An 18,865-nucleotide genomic window follows, 5' to 3' on the forward strand; every position below is an offset into this window, starting at 1 on the left:
CTAAGCACAGTGGAGCTGTCCCTGTGTGGAGTGTGTGGGTGAGCCAGCCCTGAGGTTGTGGGTATGAGAGAGTTGCCCCTCACCAGCTGCAGCCGTCAGGGGAGCGGGCCCCTGATGGTGGGGATACTGGTGAGCTGGCCCCAAGGGAGAGAGCAAGGGAGAGCTGGACCTGCTGCTTGTCTGCCTTGAGGTGGTGTGGGTACAGGGATGATGCCCTTCCTTCTTCCCTCTCATCATTCGCAATAGCAGTCGGGGAGAGCTGGTCTGAGGGCCTAAAGGCAGGAGGGCTAGTCCTGCCCAATCCCCCCAGGTCAAACTCAAGTAGCTGCCTTAACCCACTGGGCCATCTCACTGTCCTTCAAATACAATTTTGACTAAAGGATATCTTCAGTGTATGGCAGAATTGTTAGGATATAATCCTGTTGGCAATACAGAAGCATCTGCAGTCTTCATTTGTGTGTTATGCTGTATTTCTACATAAATTTGAACCCCCCAACTACAGTGTTACCTTAGCATTTAAAAGTCAATTAACTGTTTAAGGAAATAGAAACACTGGCACGCAGCCCGCCTCTGTGTGTACTCGTTCGTACGGCTCTGAACTCTAACCAGTAGCATCTCCCTTCAGCTTGTAAAACTTCCTTTAGCATTCCCATGGGGTGAGTGTGCTATGAAAACTTTATTTAAGTGAATACACCTTTATTTCCCTTCATTTCTGAAAATTGCCTTCATTATGCATTTAACCCAAGGTTGCTAATGTACTTCAGCCATTACAAATCTCTTCTGGAGCTGGGGAGATAGCTCAGTTGGGAAAGTCCTTGCCAGGCAAGCATGATTACCTATATTTGAAGCCCCAACAGCACTTATATAAAAGGTAGGTGTGGCCGTGGGTACCCGCAATACCAGGACTAGGCAGATGGAGGCAGGAGGCTACAGGCAGCCAGTCTAGTCCTATCAGTGACTATCAGCCTCAGTAACAGACCTGCTCTCAAGACCTGAAGTGACTGAGGAAAACGTCCAAACCTCTGACCTCCCAACAAATTCACACTTGTATGGGCAGATACACACACACACACACACACACACAAACACACTAATACACACGCACTAATACACACAAACACACACTAACACACACACAAACATATACACACTAATACACACACACTAATACACACACACTAATGCACACACACACTAATACACACACACTAATACACACACACACTAATACACACACACACACACACCACCTTTAACTATCTTCTCAGTTTTTTTTATGTTTAAATGACAAATGTAATACTGTGGTTTTTAGACAAACCTATTAAAACTATTATTTCATTAGATAATAATAATTATACAGAAAAACTTCTCCTAAAATATTATAGTGAGAGGTCGCCTAAATTTCATGTTGTCCTTTGTTTACAATATATATGTGCATTTCACTTTTTAAAACAATGTATTCTCTAATTTTGGTTTTTAGAAGTTTTCTTTCAAACACCTGAGTGTAATTTTTCTCTGATTTGTCCTAATTGGGACTCACTATGCTTTCTGTAACTGTAGTTATTGTAATTGGTTTTAGAAAAATCAGTGGAGAAAGGTATTATTATTTATTTTTAAATCCTTATTTGCTAATTCCCATCTCTGGTCTTATTTATATTGATTTGTTTCTCCTAGCTATACCTTATATTTTCTCATATTTCCATTTGTACAGCATATTTTTTTTGATTTTTCATAGTTTATTACAATTAGTATACATACAAAATCAGGTAAACTCCATAACATAAATGGTTTAACCTCCACTACAACCAGCAGATACTCTGCCACGAGCTTTCAGCACCCTATGTTAACACAGAATTCACAGAAAACGACAATCACACAAATAGGATTATAATACAATTTGTAAGGAAAGAATCTTTTTTGTTTTGTTTTTGGTCCATGTTTTTGTTTTTTTTTTTTGTTTTGGTTTTTTTTTTTTTTTGTTCTTTTTTTTCGGAGCTGGGGATCGAACCCAGGGCCTTGCGCTTCCTAGGCAAGCGCTCTACCACTGATGTACAGCATATTTTTAATTTTGGAAGCAACCTCAAATTTTCAAGCAAGTTACAAATGAAGTAGATCCTTTTTTAAAAAAATAATGAGGATTGGGGATTTAGCTCAGTGGTAGAGCGCTTGCTTAGCAAGCTCAAGGCCCTGGGTTCAGTCCTCAGCTCCAAAAAAAAAAAAAAGAAAAGAAAAAGAAAAAAAAAAGCCAAACACTAAAAAAATAATGATAATTATTATTGATGTTATCATCATCATCATCATCATCATCATCATCATCATCATCCAGTCTTAATATGTAGCCTGGCCTGGTCTGGAACTCCTACATAGTCCAGTTAAACTTGTGATCCTTCTACCTCAGCTTCCAGAGGATTGGGGTTACAGGTATATGACATCAGAACTGGCTCTCTAAATTATTCCAGAGTAAATTTCATACAAGAGGCCATTTTGCCCATGTGTCACTTCTGTTGGATAGTGTATACTGTCTATAACAAATATGACTCCTACATCAACATCAAAAGGTCAGTGCGTCTGTGTTGATGGCATCTTTCCTGCAGATATATTTCTGCTCCCTTTGACAAGATCTTTTATTATAAAATGCAACAGTTCAGAAACTCACCTTGGGCTTGGATATCATGTCTCTTGTATCTCGCTCAGTCTGTAACAATTTCAGTCTTTTGTTGACTTACATGAACTTGACTATTTAAAGATTACAGATCAGATACTAGAGAAATGGCTCAGTTAAGAGCATTTGCTTCCCTTTCAGAGAGCCAGAGTTTGGTTCCTAGAACCCACATAGGGCAACTTACAACTGCCTGTGACTCAGGCTCCAAGAAATCCAACACCCTCTTCTGGCCTCCATGGGCATTATTCATATATATATATATATATATATATATATATATATATATATATACACACACACACACACACAGACACACAGAGACACATAATTAAAATTAAATCCCCCCAAAGTTATACACTAGAAAGAAGAGTCTATATAGAGACACTCTATCCAAAGATACAAAATTACAATATCACTTAAAACATTCTAGGACATCAGAAAGCAAAGGAAGATGTTCTAATTATTTTTTCGAAGTACGTATACTATTGACATCAAATCCTGGAAAGAAATACACACACGCGTACACACACACACACACACACACTTAATTTTCTCTCAGTCTAAAAGTGTGGATTTATATAACAAAACCGCAATCAAAATTTAGAAAAGATGGTGAGCATATTAAAAATAAAACACTAATGAATTCCAGGCCAGTCAAAGATATGTAGAGAGATTCTGTCAAAAAAAAAAAAAGTAGTGGTACACACCTTTAATACCAGCACATGGGAGGCAGAAGCAGGTCCACCTGGTCTACAGAGCTAATGCCAGGCTAGCCAGAGAAACCCTGTCTCACAGAAAACAAAAATAAACAAACAACAACAACATTTGTGCTAGGGGTAAAGCACATGACAAACTCAATTCCTACACACACACACACACACACACACACAGAGAGAGAGAGAGAGAGAGAGAGAGAGAGAGAGAGAGAGGGGGGGGGGGGGGGGGGAGGGAGAGAGAGAGAACTATCAATTCTAGAGGAAATTTTTAAAAGAATTTCATAAGCATAAATGAAACGATGGATACCTAGAGGCCCTGAGATGTAGATGCAGACAGAGGCAGCCACAGGCATGAGACAAGTTACAAGTCCTGAGACTTAACTCTGGGAATATCAGCAACAGTCAAGGTGGTACAGAGCAGTGAAGCCCTGACAGAGAAGAACAATGAAGAATCCAAGAGACTTCAGAGCAACCATATTGGGGAAGATACTGAAGGAAGGGAGGGAGGGAGGGAGGGAGGGAGGGAGGGAGGGAGGGAGGGAGGGAGGGAGGGAAAGCAGACAGACACACAGACACACAGACACAGAGAGAGAATGAGAATCTCAAAGCCTGGGTATGCACTTTAGCTTCCCTGAAACAGGTGAGCACAGAGCCAACCAGAAGAATCTGAATTAGTGCAAACACCACTCCCAGCTGACAGGCAGACTGTGAAACAAGACTTTCCCAAGTTAATTGCTTGATAAAACAAAACATCACCACCATTTAGAACCATATAACAAAATCCAGAGCCTCTGCAACATAGCATCCAAATGGCTGGGATACAATTCAAAATTAATTGACCTAAGAACAATCAGGGGAGGGAATGTAATCGGCTCTCAAGAGACCTCAGTCCTGAGAAGAGGCAGATGTTAGAATCGGCAGTCAACAAGGTCCTCAAAACAGCCGTTACCACAGTACTAGGTTAGATCAGTGGAAATATGCTCCAAAGAAAAGAAAATATCACATACAACAAGAGAAATAAAAACTAAAATTAAGCAAGAAGGAATTTGGTTTGAAATGTTTGGTATCTGAAACTTACAAGTCCTCTTATTGGTTTAATTCCTGATATGACAGAGGGAAGGATATTGAACTAAATCAATCAGAAAGAAAAGCAGAGAGAATGCACAACTACGTGTAGTTTCATGTCTGACTTACAGTCCTGCAGTTCCAGAAAGGAGACAAATGATGGGAGGAAGGAAGGAGGGAGGGAGGGAGGGAAGGAGGAAGGAAGGGAGGAAGAGAGAGAGAGAGAGAGAGAGAGAGAGAGAGAGAGAGAGAGAGAGAGAGAGAAGAGCACCTGAAAATGCCCTAAATCTGTTAACTTTTGAACTTGCAGATTCCAGTTCATGTCAGCCAGTCCAAGTGAGCATTGGTCACAGTGAGCTAAAGCAGGGTGCTGACAGGGCTGACTCCTTTCAGGAGACTCCACTGGAAAGATTCACACCCTTGTCTTGTCAGCTCCTAGACACCACATACTTTAGTTTGTGGCCATCTACTTCAAACACCACAGCTTCTAACTCTGCATCTTCTTCCTCCTTTCAGATTGTAAGAAACACATGGAGCCTACCTCAATAATCCAGGATAACTCTAACACAATGTCCTTAGCCATACCTGCAAAGTCCCTTTTCTGTGTCATGTACATTTACAGTTCCCAAAGATGAGGACATGGGCATGTTTGAAGGTAGTCGATTTTCTTGTTATCACACTTTGTAAATGCATACAAAACTGGATATCCAGGTAGACCAGATGCCCCACCCTACAGATCTTGGTTGGCACTCTTACCCAGCTATGATCTAGTATCGTGTCTGTTGCTTTGGTAAAATACAGTAACAAAAAGCAACGTCAGGAAGAAAGGTTTTACTCAACTCCAAATTTCATATTACAGTCCACCCCTTCAGTGGCTCAAGATGTTATATCAGATCCCTAGTCAAGAGCACAGTGAAAACAATCCATCTAGGTCAACTTGCTTACATGTTTGCTTGCTCTCAGCTAGCTTTCTCTTCTCTTAAAAATGTTCAGGAGCTCCTGCATAGTGAATGGTGCCACCCACAGTGGGCTGGATTTTTCTAAATCAATGAACAGTCAAGGCAACCGCCTACAGACATGCCCACAGGACAATGTATTTAGATAAATTTCTCATTAAGACTCTTCCCAAATGATTTGAGGTTGGGTTAAGTTGATATTTAAAACTACCCAGCACACCCAGATATAGTCTTTGCTCAATGGCCTCTTGAACAAAGTATCTCCTGATCCTGCTTCATGAAGCTTGATCCTGCTTCACCCTTGCTGAGTAGTCAGTGGCAGAGACCAATTCAGAGCACTCATAGTCATAGTTCCACTCTTAGACACCTCCCATCGTGGACAAGAAAGCAGTGTGCCGTTGCTGGTCCAGACCCTGTCTAAGACTTTCTGTCTGTTGTAGTTCATCCAGCAGCAGCATCTGTAAGCACTTGACTTGCCCCTACCTTATCCCTCTAGATTGGTCCAGGACAACCTCTTCTAGATAAATGGGTAATGGAAGTGGATGGTTTCTTTCTACAGACACACGAGTCTTATCATCACCACAAAGCAGTTAAAGTAAGATAATAGTGAACTGGCCCGTTGAAGACTTAACTGCAGCTATAATCTGCAGTCTATACTTTCTGAGAGTTGGATGTCATTTGTAAGACACAGCATTTGCTCAGGCCTGCAGATTGACTTATGGTGAAATTTTTCTTACAACCAGATATGTGAGTCCAGTAACAAGGAGATATAAATGGACGAGGTGCTTCCCACTCTAAGTCCCATGGTTCTTCAAACATTTGTCTGCATTCTTCGGGCTCAGTTGACTGGCATAGAGCCCTAACTGTCCAAACACTCTAGGAATTCACCCCTACAGACCTAAAAATCAGTTCCCTAAACAGAGGACCAGGGCCTGTTTCCCAGCCACTTGGGTCTTTATGCCACTAAATCAATAAAGGCAAGGGGAAGGGGGACAAAGTTTATGTAACTTGTGTGGCAGGGAGTTGGGGATAGAAGCATAGCAACAATATGAGAGATTCTTAAAGCGCCTCCAAGTAATGCCATCTAGTGAGGAAATGAACACAGGAGTGACCTCACAGAGACCAGACTCAGAACCCCCAGGAACAATGCTTTGAGTCACTTTATTCAGTATACTTCCAAGTAAAATACACCCATAACCTCTTGAAAGAAGAGAGCTCTTGGCCACCTACAAGGGAATGGTTATCACAGAAAACCAAGTTCCCTTCTTTGCTGTTTTTTTTAAATGCATTTCCCATTTGACTCTTTCCCCTACAACTTGATATTACTGGTTATGATTTAGTATGTGAGCACAAAATATCAAAATGGGATTAATGGAACTAAAAAGAGAAGGCCCAATACCAAACAATGATCATGCGACTACTAGAACTTCAGATGTCTCATTAGCTGTCTTTATGAGAGAAGATTGATTTCATTTTATTTTTAAAAAAGAATACTCTTATTGGTACCAATTTTGCCTGTTTAAATGCAGAGGAGAGGAGAGGCATAGACATGGGGATAGAGCTTGTTAGCTGGAGTAGTTTTTCGTGAGCAGCAGAGGCTAGTAACCAAAGAACTGTATTTCCCAGGTTCCCTTGCAGCTAGAGTTTAGGTGTGACTTACATTCTGTGAATTGCTAGAGGTTTTACAAAGCTGAAGTGAGACAAGGCCAGAAGTGGGTTTTTATTTTTTGTTATTGTGTGTACATGCTTTGAGTGTGTGTGTGTGTGTGTGTGTGTGTGTGTGTGTGTGTGTGCCCTTGAATGCTAAAAGATGCCACTGGATCTCCTGAAGCTGGAGTTACAGGTGGTTTGAGCTGCCTGACATGGGTGCTGGAAACCAAAGAAAGTGTTCTTAACTGCTGAACCATTTCTCAGTCCTAAGAGGTAACTTTCAGGTGCTTGTGCCATTTCCTCCTTACTGGCACAGCAGTGAATGTGCTGGGTCCTCTGTGGCTCCTTTAACAGGGGCCTGTGTGTCTTCGGCTTCCATGGGGACAATGCAGTTTACAGCACCCATTCTTGGTGCCACCACAGAGATGCTCTATGAGGTTCTAGTGATGACATCATCAGGACAGTCTCCTGTTTGAAAAACCAACTGATACAGTCTGGACATGGCAGCTTCCTAACTATGGAAGCCACAAATATCTTGGGGATAGCCTCTGAAGTTGTTCCTGAAATATTAACCTGTAGGTGGATGTCCTTATGCAGGTGAAGACAGGTATAGGTCATCGGAGGAGAAAGAAGAATGGGCGGGAGAAAAGTTTTAGAGAGGCAGAGTAGACTGGAACCAGGAGAGAGTGCAGCTGAGAAAACATGGAGGCAGATGTTAAAATTTCTCTCTGCACATTTACAGGTTGTTATGACTATTCTTTTTTTTTTTTTTTTCGGAGCTGGGGACCGAACCCAGGGCCTTGCGCTTCCTAGGCAAGTGCTCTACCACTGAGCTAAATCCCCAACCCCTGTTATGACTATTCTTAAGGAATGGATGTGTACAGGATTTTGTGTGTCTAGATGAGCAAACCATATCTTATCTAGGTGGTCAGTTTATATCCTTATCAATTGGTTGTAAGTTAATTGTGTGGATGTATTGTACATTAAGTATTTAACATATATATCTGGTTGCTGGGTTACAGTTTGTTGAGTCATGACTTCACTGGGTTGTTGGGGATGTGAGCAGCGTCTGTGACAGAAAGTCATGCTAGGCTATAGAATGCTGGGGGCTATCGTGGTATGGGGCCACTCTAGCACTGCCCACAGAACATGATATGTGTGTCAGACATGGTAGCAACCTGCCAAGGGGACAGTGTATGAAAGCGACCGACATATAAACGGCTAGAGCATGCAGAACCGCGTGGAGTGGGAACTCACAGGAACCGGTCATGCCCTTTTTTAATTATACCACAACAGTAAACCACGTGAGTTTTTCTGCCTCCCTTGCAACACTTAGACTCCCTTTGTTGTAGTACATTTAAGCTACTATAACAAATACTGTATAACAAATATTGTAGCAGACCTAGAAAGTTGTAAATGACACAAACTTGTTCCCTGTGGTTCCCTGTGGTTCCCTGTGGCTCTAGAACCCAAGAGCAAGGTAAAAGTAGATTCTGTGCCTGCTGAAACCCCTCTTCCTGGTTCACAGCCGACACCTCTCTGTGTCTTCATGTTCTCACACAGTAGTAAGAAGCCAAAGCAGTTCTTTGGGGCCCCTTTTAGAAGGACATTAATCCCATTAATGAGGGGCTGACCTAACTGCCTCCTGTGTAGATGTAATTCTGGGGATGTTTCTATGCCCCCTTGTTCCCAAATAAATGACACAGAGACTTATATTTATTAACAAATAAATATTATATTTATCATATTATATAACAAATAATATTGTTATATTTATTAACAAGCTGCAAACACTAAGCTGGGCAGGCCCTGAGCTATTCTAACCCTAATCTAACCCAATTAGGCCACCTCCTACCTAGCCATGTGCCCAATTACTTGCCATCTGAGTCTTGCCCTGACTCGCTCTGGTCCATGTGTGTCCTCATGGCTGCTCTCTCATTACAACCTCATGATGAATCCTTCTGCACGCTCTCTCTCTCTCTCTCTCTCTCTCTCTCTCTCTCTCTCTCTCTCCCTATCTATCTCTCTATCTCTCTATCTCTCTCTGCCCTCTGGGACCCCCTGAACAGGATTGGAAGTCCTGCCTTGTCACTCCTCTGCCCAGCTATTGGATAATCAACTCTTCATTAACCAATCAAAGGTGATGACATCCAGCCTGCAACCAGATCTCTGGGCACAGAGACCCGGATCTGAATCCACAGTGCACAAAACCATCCCCCAACACTTCTCACATTTCATCTCTCAAGCCACCCCACTGGTGTTTAGACACCAAAATGTGACTTTGGGGATAACATCTGAGCCATAGATCTTTCTTAAAATAGCTACAGTGAGCTTTATTCTACACCAGAATCCTAACCAGACGACTTCATTAATACAGCCCTGGAAACTGATTTCTAGCTTTTAGAGTCAATCTGTCAATAATCTATCAGAGAGAACATAAATAAATCAAATTTGAGCATATAAATATGACAGAAACTGGTCATCTCTAACCAAAGCTGTTTTTCTTTTCTTCTTGAGCACTAAGTAGACTACATATCCCATACTCCCTTTTAGTAGTGTAGTTATGTCACTGAATTCTAACCAAAGATCAGTGAGGCGACAAGACTGGCCCACAGTCCTCTCCTCTGGACCCTTGTCCCTGTTCTCCTGCCTTTCCCTCTAGAGGAAGCTGATGACCATTGTCTTAGGGTTTTATTGCTGTGAATAGACACCATAACCAAGGCAACTCTTATAAAGGCAAACATTTAATTGGGGCAGACTCACAGTCCAGTCCACTATCATCATGGTGGGAAGCATGGCATTGTGCAGACAGATATGGTCCTGGAGGAGACAAGATCCAAAAGTAGTCACAAGGAGACTGTCTTCTGCAAGCATCCAGGAGGACGGTCTGTGTTCCTTAGGCAGCTAGAAGGAGGCTCTGATCCCACCCTGGGTGGAGCTTGAGCACTAGGGGACCTTAAAGCCCACTCCCACAGTGACACAAGTCTTCTAACAAAGCCACACCCCCTCCGATAAGGCCACATCCCCTAATAGTGCCACTTCTCATGGGCCAAGCATATTCAAACCACTATAAGCATCACAGAGACCACATTGATTTGTGGTGAAATTCAGAAAGCTTCCATTGGGTAAAATCAATGGATGACCCGATGAGCTATCCATCCCCAGGCCTGCTTTGTGAGCAATCGATAACTGTTATGTTGTTTGTAATGTATTCCTTTGAGCATCTGTTTTTACTCTAACAAATGTGGCAAGCAAAAGCATGCTTTAAATTGGATGTGTGAAAGGGAGAAAGCAAGGAAAACAAATGAGCCTTGCTATCCTCAACTTACAAAATGGAGACTCCAAGATGTAATTTTATAGATTGTGTACCCAAGAAATAAAAATCCTTTACAGTCATACAATAAACAAAGAAGAAAATGGAAAGTAATTATATTGGCAGGATGTTGTGCTAGTTAGTCTTATGTGAATAAACGTGACATAACTAGAGTAATTTTGGAAGAGAGACCTTGACTGACAAAATGCCTCCACTACATCTGGCTTGTGGGCAAGCCTGTGTTGTATTTCCTTGCTTATTGATTAAGGGGAAGGACCCACCAATGTGGGCAGTGTCACCCCAAGGCAGGAGGTCCTGGGTGCTTTCAGAAAGCAGGCTGAGCAAGCCATGATGAGCAGGCCAGTAAGCAGCACCCTCCATGGCCTCAGCTCCTGCTCCAGCTTCCTGCCCTGTTTGAGTTCATGTCCTGACTTCCTTCAGTGATAGACTATTACCTGAGAACATAAACAAAACAACAAGTGACCTGATTCTCATCCATTATAGCAGAAAAATGACTGAAGAATCTCTGACTCTAACCATCCAGAAACAGGACTGTGGTGTGGGAAAGCGAATCACAAGCAAACCTTGACATCAGATAGGCAAAGCTCCCTCAGGGCAATGGGTGCTAAGAGAATGGCCCACAGTTCTCTTACTGGGCTCACCTACATCAATATTTTAGCAATCATATTCTAAATGGAAGGAAATAAAGAGACATGCGAAGGATAAAATTCACTTTTTAAAAAGCTATGCAATGAGATCTGAGCAAGGACAGCAACAGCATGGACAGGGGAAGTCTCCTGGGGCTCCAACCCTAATCAAAGAACCACAGGCAACTAAGGAACGCTGAGAGAGAGGGGAAGAAATGGTCCTCCCCTGGGAAGAGCACACCAATTGGCTATCCAATACCAAAAGGTCATCCCTGATACATACATGTAAGTAACATTGTATGGACTGAGTAGGTTTGTTTAATGTTTTCTATATTTAGAATTGTGTGTGTTACAGTAACTGAAAGGGGATCAGAGGCTATGAATTAGAGAGGGAGAGAGAGAGAGAGAGAGAGAGAGAGAGAGAGAGAGAGAGAGAGAGAGAGAGAGAGAGAGAGAGAGAACGTCTACATGAGAGGGTTGTTGGGGAAAAGGAGAAAGGGGGAAAGGATTCTATTATATTTTAATTTCAAAAATAAAATAGTCAAGATCTTTATTTCTTTTATTTTGTGTACATGGATGTCCTGACAGCATATATGTGTGCACCCTGTGACATTTGCCTTTCTGGGTCTGGTTACCTAACTTATGATCTTTTCTAATCCCATCCACTCGCCTAAAGAAACTAGAAGAGGGCACCCAGTCTCCTGGAACTGGAGTTAGAGATGGTTATGGGATGCCATGTGGGTGGTGGAGTTTGAACCCTGCTCCTTTGGAAGAATGAACATTGATTATAACCATGGAATCATCTCTACACTCCCTCCAGAAGTCTTAAGAAAAAAATTAAATGACAATTCCGAAGATACTTTCTTTAAAAACAAAAATGAATACCCATATGGCCTTCTGCACATCCCCCCAGGATTGTGATTCCCAGGTTCAGTTTTCCAGGCACTCAAAGTCCCTGGAGCCACAGTCCAAGGAGGCCCAACTACTGTGTGAGCTGGTGACAGAACTTAGCATCATCTACATTTTACCGACATGCAGAATGAAAGGGTTATTGAGTCATGGAGGCTTCCATCAAGATTTTGGAGAAAAGCCCATGAGGTCAGATAATACGTTGCAGGTTCAGATGCTCTGCAGGGAACCCTGAAGAAAGGTACCCATGGACCTGGAGAGATGGGTCATCAGTTAAGAGCACCTGCTGCTCTTCAGAGGACGTGGGTTTGATTCTTAGCACCCACATGGCATTTCACAGTCACCTATAACTTCAGATCTGAGAGTTCTGAAGCCCTCTTGCGACTTCTGTAAGCACTAGGTGCACACATGGTACACATATATGTGTGCAGGAAAAAACGCTCATATACATGAAATATAAATAAATCATTTTAAGTCTGTTACCCTCCTGGCTTCTGAAGTTACTCCAGGTTAGTTCTCACCACTGGACATTTGGGGCTAGGACCATCAGGTTAGAGAGAGTATGCGACATTTGTCTTTCTGCGTCTGGGTCACCTCCCTCGGTGTGATCTTTTCTAATTCCATCTATTTACCCGCAGATTTCACAAATTTTATTTTTCTTTATGGCTAAATAGTATTCTGTGGTGTATATGTATATTTCACTCTCCATCCGCCATTTGGAGGACATTTAGGCTGTTCACACCTCCTAGCTGTCGTGAACAGAGGGGTGGTGAACTTGGCTGTGCAATCATCTGTGGAGCGAGATTGACTCCTTTGTGCATTCGCTAAGGCATGGAATAGCTGGGTCACAGGGTAGAATTATTTTTTTTTCTTTTTAAGCATTCTCCACACTGATTTCCAGGGCACCTGGACCTGTTTGCAATCTGACCAGTGGTGAATGAGGGTTCCCTTTCCCCTACATCCCCAATCCACCATTGATTATCAGATGTCTTACCAGTCTTTGCCTTTCTGACTGGAGTAAAATCTCAGAGTTGTTTTGATTAGCATTTCTCTGACTGCCAGGGATGCTGACCATATTTTGGGATGTTTCCTAGCCATTCTATTTGCGCTTGATCTTGTTTTGGAGACAGGGCTTCTCTGTGTTAGTTCCTGGCTGGCCTCGGACTCTGTGCTGGCACAGCTGGCAGCCGCTTTCATTTCTCCAGTAACTTCAGAAACTAGAAAAGTAAAAGGGGGACCATGGCAGGAGGGGTGGACAGTGACGGGAGAATAGTAGTGATCTGGGGGGAGGAAGGTGGACAAACAGGAGGAAGGGTAGAAATATAGAAGGGGAAAGGGCGGCAAAATAACAACAAAGATGTAAGGAATAATCACAAGGAGTTAAACTATTAACTATCTGCCTAAAAAATACCAATATTATCTATTACTGATAATTACTGATAATACATCTAAGTCTGTATATACATGTATAGCTTAATGACATTTTCCCATCTGAGCTGACAGCGCTCTCACAGAAGCCATAGACTATCTAACAAAAGCCAAAGCAGCAGACACGAGGACTCCTCTTTTGAGTCGTTGCTTAAGGCTGCCGAGAGACTCCCAAAACCTTATAGGCCCCTGTCGTTCTTGGTTGCCCCTCAGAAGTGGCAGGTGAGTCCCTATTGCTGAAGACACCTTGCAGTTTGCACACAGGACCAACAGACCCTTGCAGGATCTGATCTGCAAGCTGCCTCCTTGAGAACTAGCATTCCCAGTCCCAGAGGCTAGGAAGGGAAGGAAGAAAATGAAAGCCCTCCCTGGGCAGAAGATGGATCTCTGAGTGCAAGGCCAGTCTGATCTATAGAGTGAGTTCCAAGACAGCCAGGGCTGCAGAGAGTAACCCTGTCTTGGAAAATAAATCCTACCCAGACATGACATCTAATCACCTCAGCCTCTGTAGCATGATAACCCTGAGTGCAATGGTGACACCAATAACCCAGGAATGTTCAGAAGCCACACCTGAGGGAGAAATGACAGTGGCTGGAACACTGCATGCCCATTGTGACAGGGGCACTGTTGTTCTTTGCTGACTCTTGCATTGGTGGTGGAGGGCATGGGACATAACCTCTTCATCTCATATCCTGGGATGCTGGCACAGGGTTGGCTCATGCCAGGAGCCAGCATGTGCCCTTTGCTGCTCTCATTGGTTGCCTGGTACCCCGATAGTCTCCAGAGGAAACCGCTCTTATTGTAGTGAGTCATAAAGGCAGTGTCTATGCAAGCCCTACCCTCTGCTCCTAGATGCTGCACGCTAAAGAGAGCCTGACGCATCACAAGCTTGCTTCTGGCTTCTCAGTTGCAGTACCAAACTATTGCCACAAGAGGGAACTGTCCCCATTCCCACGCCTCTACAGCTCTGAAAACTGGCTCCTTTCAGTTTAGATGAAAGAGAGGAAGTTCAAGAGTCATTCTGCTTTTCCAAAGGAGAGGAACTTGCTATGTCTGGATAATAAGCCACCTCTGGTGGCTGTGGACTCAGGATCTAGACTTGGGCTTACACAGCGACCTCCCTAGCTTCTCCTTCCCCAGGCATCCTGCTGATTTGTCCACCTGCTGAACCCAGAGCATCGCCAGATTCTCCAGAGCCTGGTGCTGGGGGATGCTGGCTTCTCAGTACCATCTTGGAGGTTCTTCCAGCTGCTGCTACCAAGGTACAAGCTGTTTTCTTGTACAGCTCAATCCTGGGCCTGATCTATGGACCACCCAAAGCTTCAGTCAGAAGCCCCACTTTGCAGGGAAACAGGGTGGTTACCAAGACCTCAGAAGCCATCCTTGCTGCCTGGCCTCTCACTCCCCTCCATACTCTCCTGAGCCCATAGGACGTATCCCTTCTCCATTCCAGCCTTCCACGTGTTCTGCCTCCAGCCCATCTATGCCTTTCTAGATGTCCAAAGCTTTTGGAAGCACTCAGATTCCAAGTTCAAAACCCTCAGCCAGCCCTTAAACAGAATTGTCACTTACCTATCTAGGCCTTCCTCTCTGTGAACTGGGGGAAGAATGGTCACTTTAGTGAGGTCACATATAAGTTTGTATATTTACGTGAGATCTTATATGAGTGGCAGGGAGATCAGTAAATAAGTCCCCCCACTTCCCAGCATGCCACAGACAAACCGAGGCAGGGTGTTTACATCACACCTAGGAGCTTGGTCCACTCATCGAGACTAGTCCATTTTACAAGCAAGAACACTGAGCCACAGAGAGGTCAAATACCTGGGAAGACCAGAGTGAGAACGTGAAGATGATAGGAGCTGAGCCTGGGGAGGTGTCCCTGGAAGGTGTCACCACAGGGTGATGCAGAGAGCTGTCTGCTTGGATGCCCACCTCAGTTTACAACTACTGCCTGCGAGGCAGAACACGGCTGTGCCTCTCGAGGGGGGAACAGACATGGTTGCTTTTTTCTATCAGATTCCGCCTCACCTTTGTAGAGACTTGGACAGCTTGGCCACAGCAGGAGCTTGGGGTTGCAGGGCAGGGGCAGGGACAGTAGAGGGTCAGACCTGCTTTCTTCCTTGAGTGTCAGTGACTTGGAAAAGCAGGAGAGAGGAAAGCAGACAGAGACTTCTCCAGAAGGATGCTCACTTGAGGAGGCACTGTGGAGGGAGGAGTGGGAGGCAAATCTCATGGAGGCTCCAGAGAAACCCGATGACACTACAGTTTGCCATAGGAGAGTCACAGTCTGCCTTGCCAGCTTGACATAGAGGGGCTTCAGGAGGATGGACAGACAGATCTTGTGTGTCCAGGAAGTGGGCTCACAGTCCAGGCGATGCTGGGCTAGAAGGAATTACCAGAGATACCAGCCGTCTTAGAGTTTTACTGCTGTGAACAGACACCATGACCAAGACAACTCTTATAAGGACAACAATTACCTGGGACTGGCTTACAGGTTCAGAGGGTCAGTCCATTATCATCAAGGCAAGAACATGGCAGCATCCAGGCAGGCGTGGTGCAGGAGGAGCCGAGAGTTCTACATCTTCACCTGAAGGCTGCTAGCAGAGTACTGGCTTCCAGGCAGCTAGGATGAGGGTTTTATAGCCACACCCACGGTGACACGCCTACTCCAACAGAGCCACACCTTCTAATAGTGCCACTCACTGGGCTGAGCATAGACAAACCCACACGAACCCAGAGATTCACAGTAAAGAGGACATATGTGTCCCCAGTCATTGACTGCCTATCCAGGGCCCCTCCTACTGAGCTCCATTCCGGGCTCCTCACTGGCCCCTGCCATCACTGACCATCTAGGTGGATTCCAGCCCAGTCCCACACAGATTGGCCATGGAGGCTGAAGGGGCTCGAGTTGAGACTGGGAATAGGAAGTGAGGCCACACCTCTATGTACCCAATTATCTCAGCTTCCAGCCTGTTTTTAATGGTGTGTGTGTGTGTGTGTGTGTGTGTGTGTGTGTGTGTGTGTGTGTGTGTGTGTGTGTCTGTGTCTGTGTGTCTGTGTGTGTGTGTGTGTGTGTGTGTGTGTGTGTGTGTGTGTCTGTGTGTGTGTGTGTGTGTGTTTGGTGCCTGGTGTGAACTGGCTCATCAAGGGTACGCTTTTACTTCCTCTTAAACGAACTGCAATTTCCTAGCTGGCCACTGGAGGGCGCCTTAGGATCATGAATATGCTGTAAAATGTTAACAGCTGTTTACTTGAGGGCCCAAAGGAGAAAAGGACTTCAGACTCTGAGCCCTGTCTGAACATTCCAGATGTTCTCCGCACTCTGAAAGCCATCCCTTCTTATTCCTGAAGATCCCTGGAAGGGACAGCCCTGCGGTCTCCACTCTCCCCTCTCAGCAGCTGTAGCCAGGAGCAGATCTACTGATGTCTCTTCCAGTGTGCGCTATGGAAGGTTGCCTGGGAGACCTAGGCATGAATGAGAAACACGGACCCAGACCCAAAGACTAGAGTGGGAGAAGCAGACAGGAAAAGACGGAGGTGCTGGCATGCGGAGACGGGGGAAGGGGATACGGGGGAGGGTGCGGAAGTGGGAGTTTGCCAGCCATTCCCTACAGGTTCCAAACCTCTGTGGAGATAAAAACCAGCCCCCCATCTCTAGGGTCTTCTTAGCTGGCTCCCTTTACCTGGCCCAGCCAACGCCTCCCAGATCCAGTCTAGGATTCTGGGTTAGGAGACGCAAGGAGGAACTGGAGAAGAGGAAGGGCAGTCAGCTGGCAGTATCACCACAAGCACACAGAGCCCGAGGCCCCCTGGAATTAAACCGTCCTCACTACTGCTCACTGTTACAAGGCTGTACCTGCTCTTCACTTCCCTTATCTCTGTGGCAACAGAGCTTTGCTGTTCCTAGCCTCGGGAGGACTGGCACTGTCCTTCCTGGCACCTGCTGATGCCACCGCAAAAGGAAAGATCTATTCCGGAGTAGTGGCTCCTACAGCCACCCAGGGTAGATCTGTGCCCTCCTTCCCACGGATACTCAGGGAAACCTGTGCCCAGGTGGTCAACTGGAAGCAAAGGGACACACACACGCTGTTCAGAAACACTCTGATAAGCAGCCAGGCTGCAGCCTGGAGAGCCTGCTGGGCTACTGGACTCTGCCTCAAGCCTGCCTCAGTTGGTCCCAGGATTCTATGAGCATAAGAGGCTTCTCTAAGTTACACACATGGCCTCCTCAGCCACCACTCCTCCACTTCACTGTCAGTCTGTCTCCAAAGAAGGACAAAGATGGCTGCTGTGGTCAGATGCCAAAGACCTTTCCCCTAGAAAGCGTTCCACTACACCAAAGGTAGGGCTGGACATTGCCTTCTAAAGAAGAACTCCTCAGCTTCCTCTCCCCCACCCACTCTAACCTTCTGAGGTACTCTGAGTTGCCCTCCTCCTCCCTGAGGCCTCTGTCTCCTTCACAGGATCCTTTGTACCTTCCTTCTTACATACCACGTTCCTGCTTCTGGCTTTTACCCACCCTCTACAATGCCTGGATATGAGAGGCCATCATAGCCCACAAATGCCCAACCTTGCCTTCCCTCTCTCCCTTCTTTCCTTCCTTCCTTCCTTCTTTCCTTCCTTTCTTTATTGGTGTTTTGGGGCAAGATCTCATCATGTACCCCTCCAAGCTGGCCTCTAACTCACAGCAATCCCCCTGCCTCAGCCTTCGGTGTGCTAGTATTATAGGCATGAACCACCATTAATGGCTTGCCCCATGTCTTTTTGTCTCTCAGTTTCTTTTCCACAAACAATAGCCCAGCAAGAACCTGAACTTCCCGGGGCAAAAACAGCCACAGCTTTGGAACAGGTAGGTACACCTGGTCTTCCTGTTCCTAATCCCCAAATGTCACCCCTGAGGTGTCCATCATCTCTCTGTTCAGGTTGGGCCTGTGAGTGAGGCCACTCTGCAGCTTTTAAACCACCCATCAACACCGGAGCTTCCCTGGCATCGCCCGCCCACCTCCCCACCCCTCCACCACCACCCCCGTGCCGCCACCCCCCCCCCCCGTATTTGAGGTCCATGGTAACCGCCTCCTGCTCCTGGGGTTTGGTGGTGTCTGTGGCAATGGTCGGCTGGCCCTGCCACCAGCCCAGGGTTTTTCTCCTAGGGATCTAACTAGAGTCTCATGTGTGTTCTTGAACCAGTTGGTACTTCACACAGAGGGAGTGGCAGGGTGTCCCAGAGCCTGGGCATGGCCATGGCCATGGTCTCTGAAGCCTCCAATTTGGGTTCTTCCACAAATGAGACAACCATTGTGAAAGGAGGCCACACTCCCAATACTGTCTGGTAATGTCTCAGTTTCCCCTCTAGCCTGGACCCTTCTCATTCCTAATTCCAGTGTCCCACGCCCCAAAGTCTCTCTTTCCACTTTCAACCTCAGCACTGTTGCTGCCCCCTACAGGGTGATCGGTGTGTGTGCATCCATTTTCCTGGGTTCTACTTCCCCACACCCTGACTTTCAAAAATAAAGTTTTAA

General features: G+C 45.3%; 1 long non-coding RNA gene across 1 annotated transcript; it reads right to left on the reverse strand.

The window, feature by feature from the left end:
* Positions 1–9,775: 9,775 nt before the first annotated feature.
* Positions 9,776–18,402, reverse strand: LOC134480593 (uncharacterized). Its single transcript, XR_010055032.1, has 2 exons — positions 12,913–18,402; positions 9,776–9,869 (listed from the first exon to the last, which is right to left on the reverse strand). It is a non-coding gene; the product is annotated as an uncharacterized LOC134480593 (long non-coding RNA).
* Positions 18,403–18,865: the final 463 nt, after the last annotated feature.

This window comes from Rattus norvegicus, chromosome 9, assembly GCF_036323735.1.
Source record: "Rattus norvegicus strain BN/NHsdMcwi chromosome 9, GRCr8, whole genome shotgun sequence".
Lineage (NCBI taxonomy): Eukaryota > Metazoa > Chordata > Mammalia > Rodentia > Muridae > Rattus > Rattus norvegicus.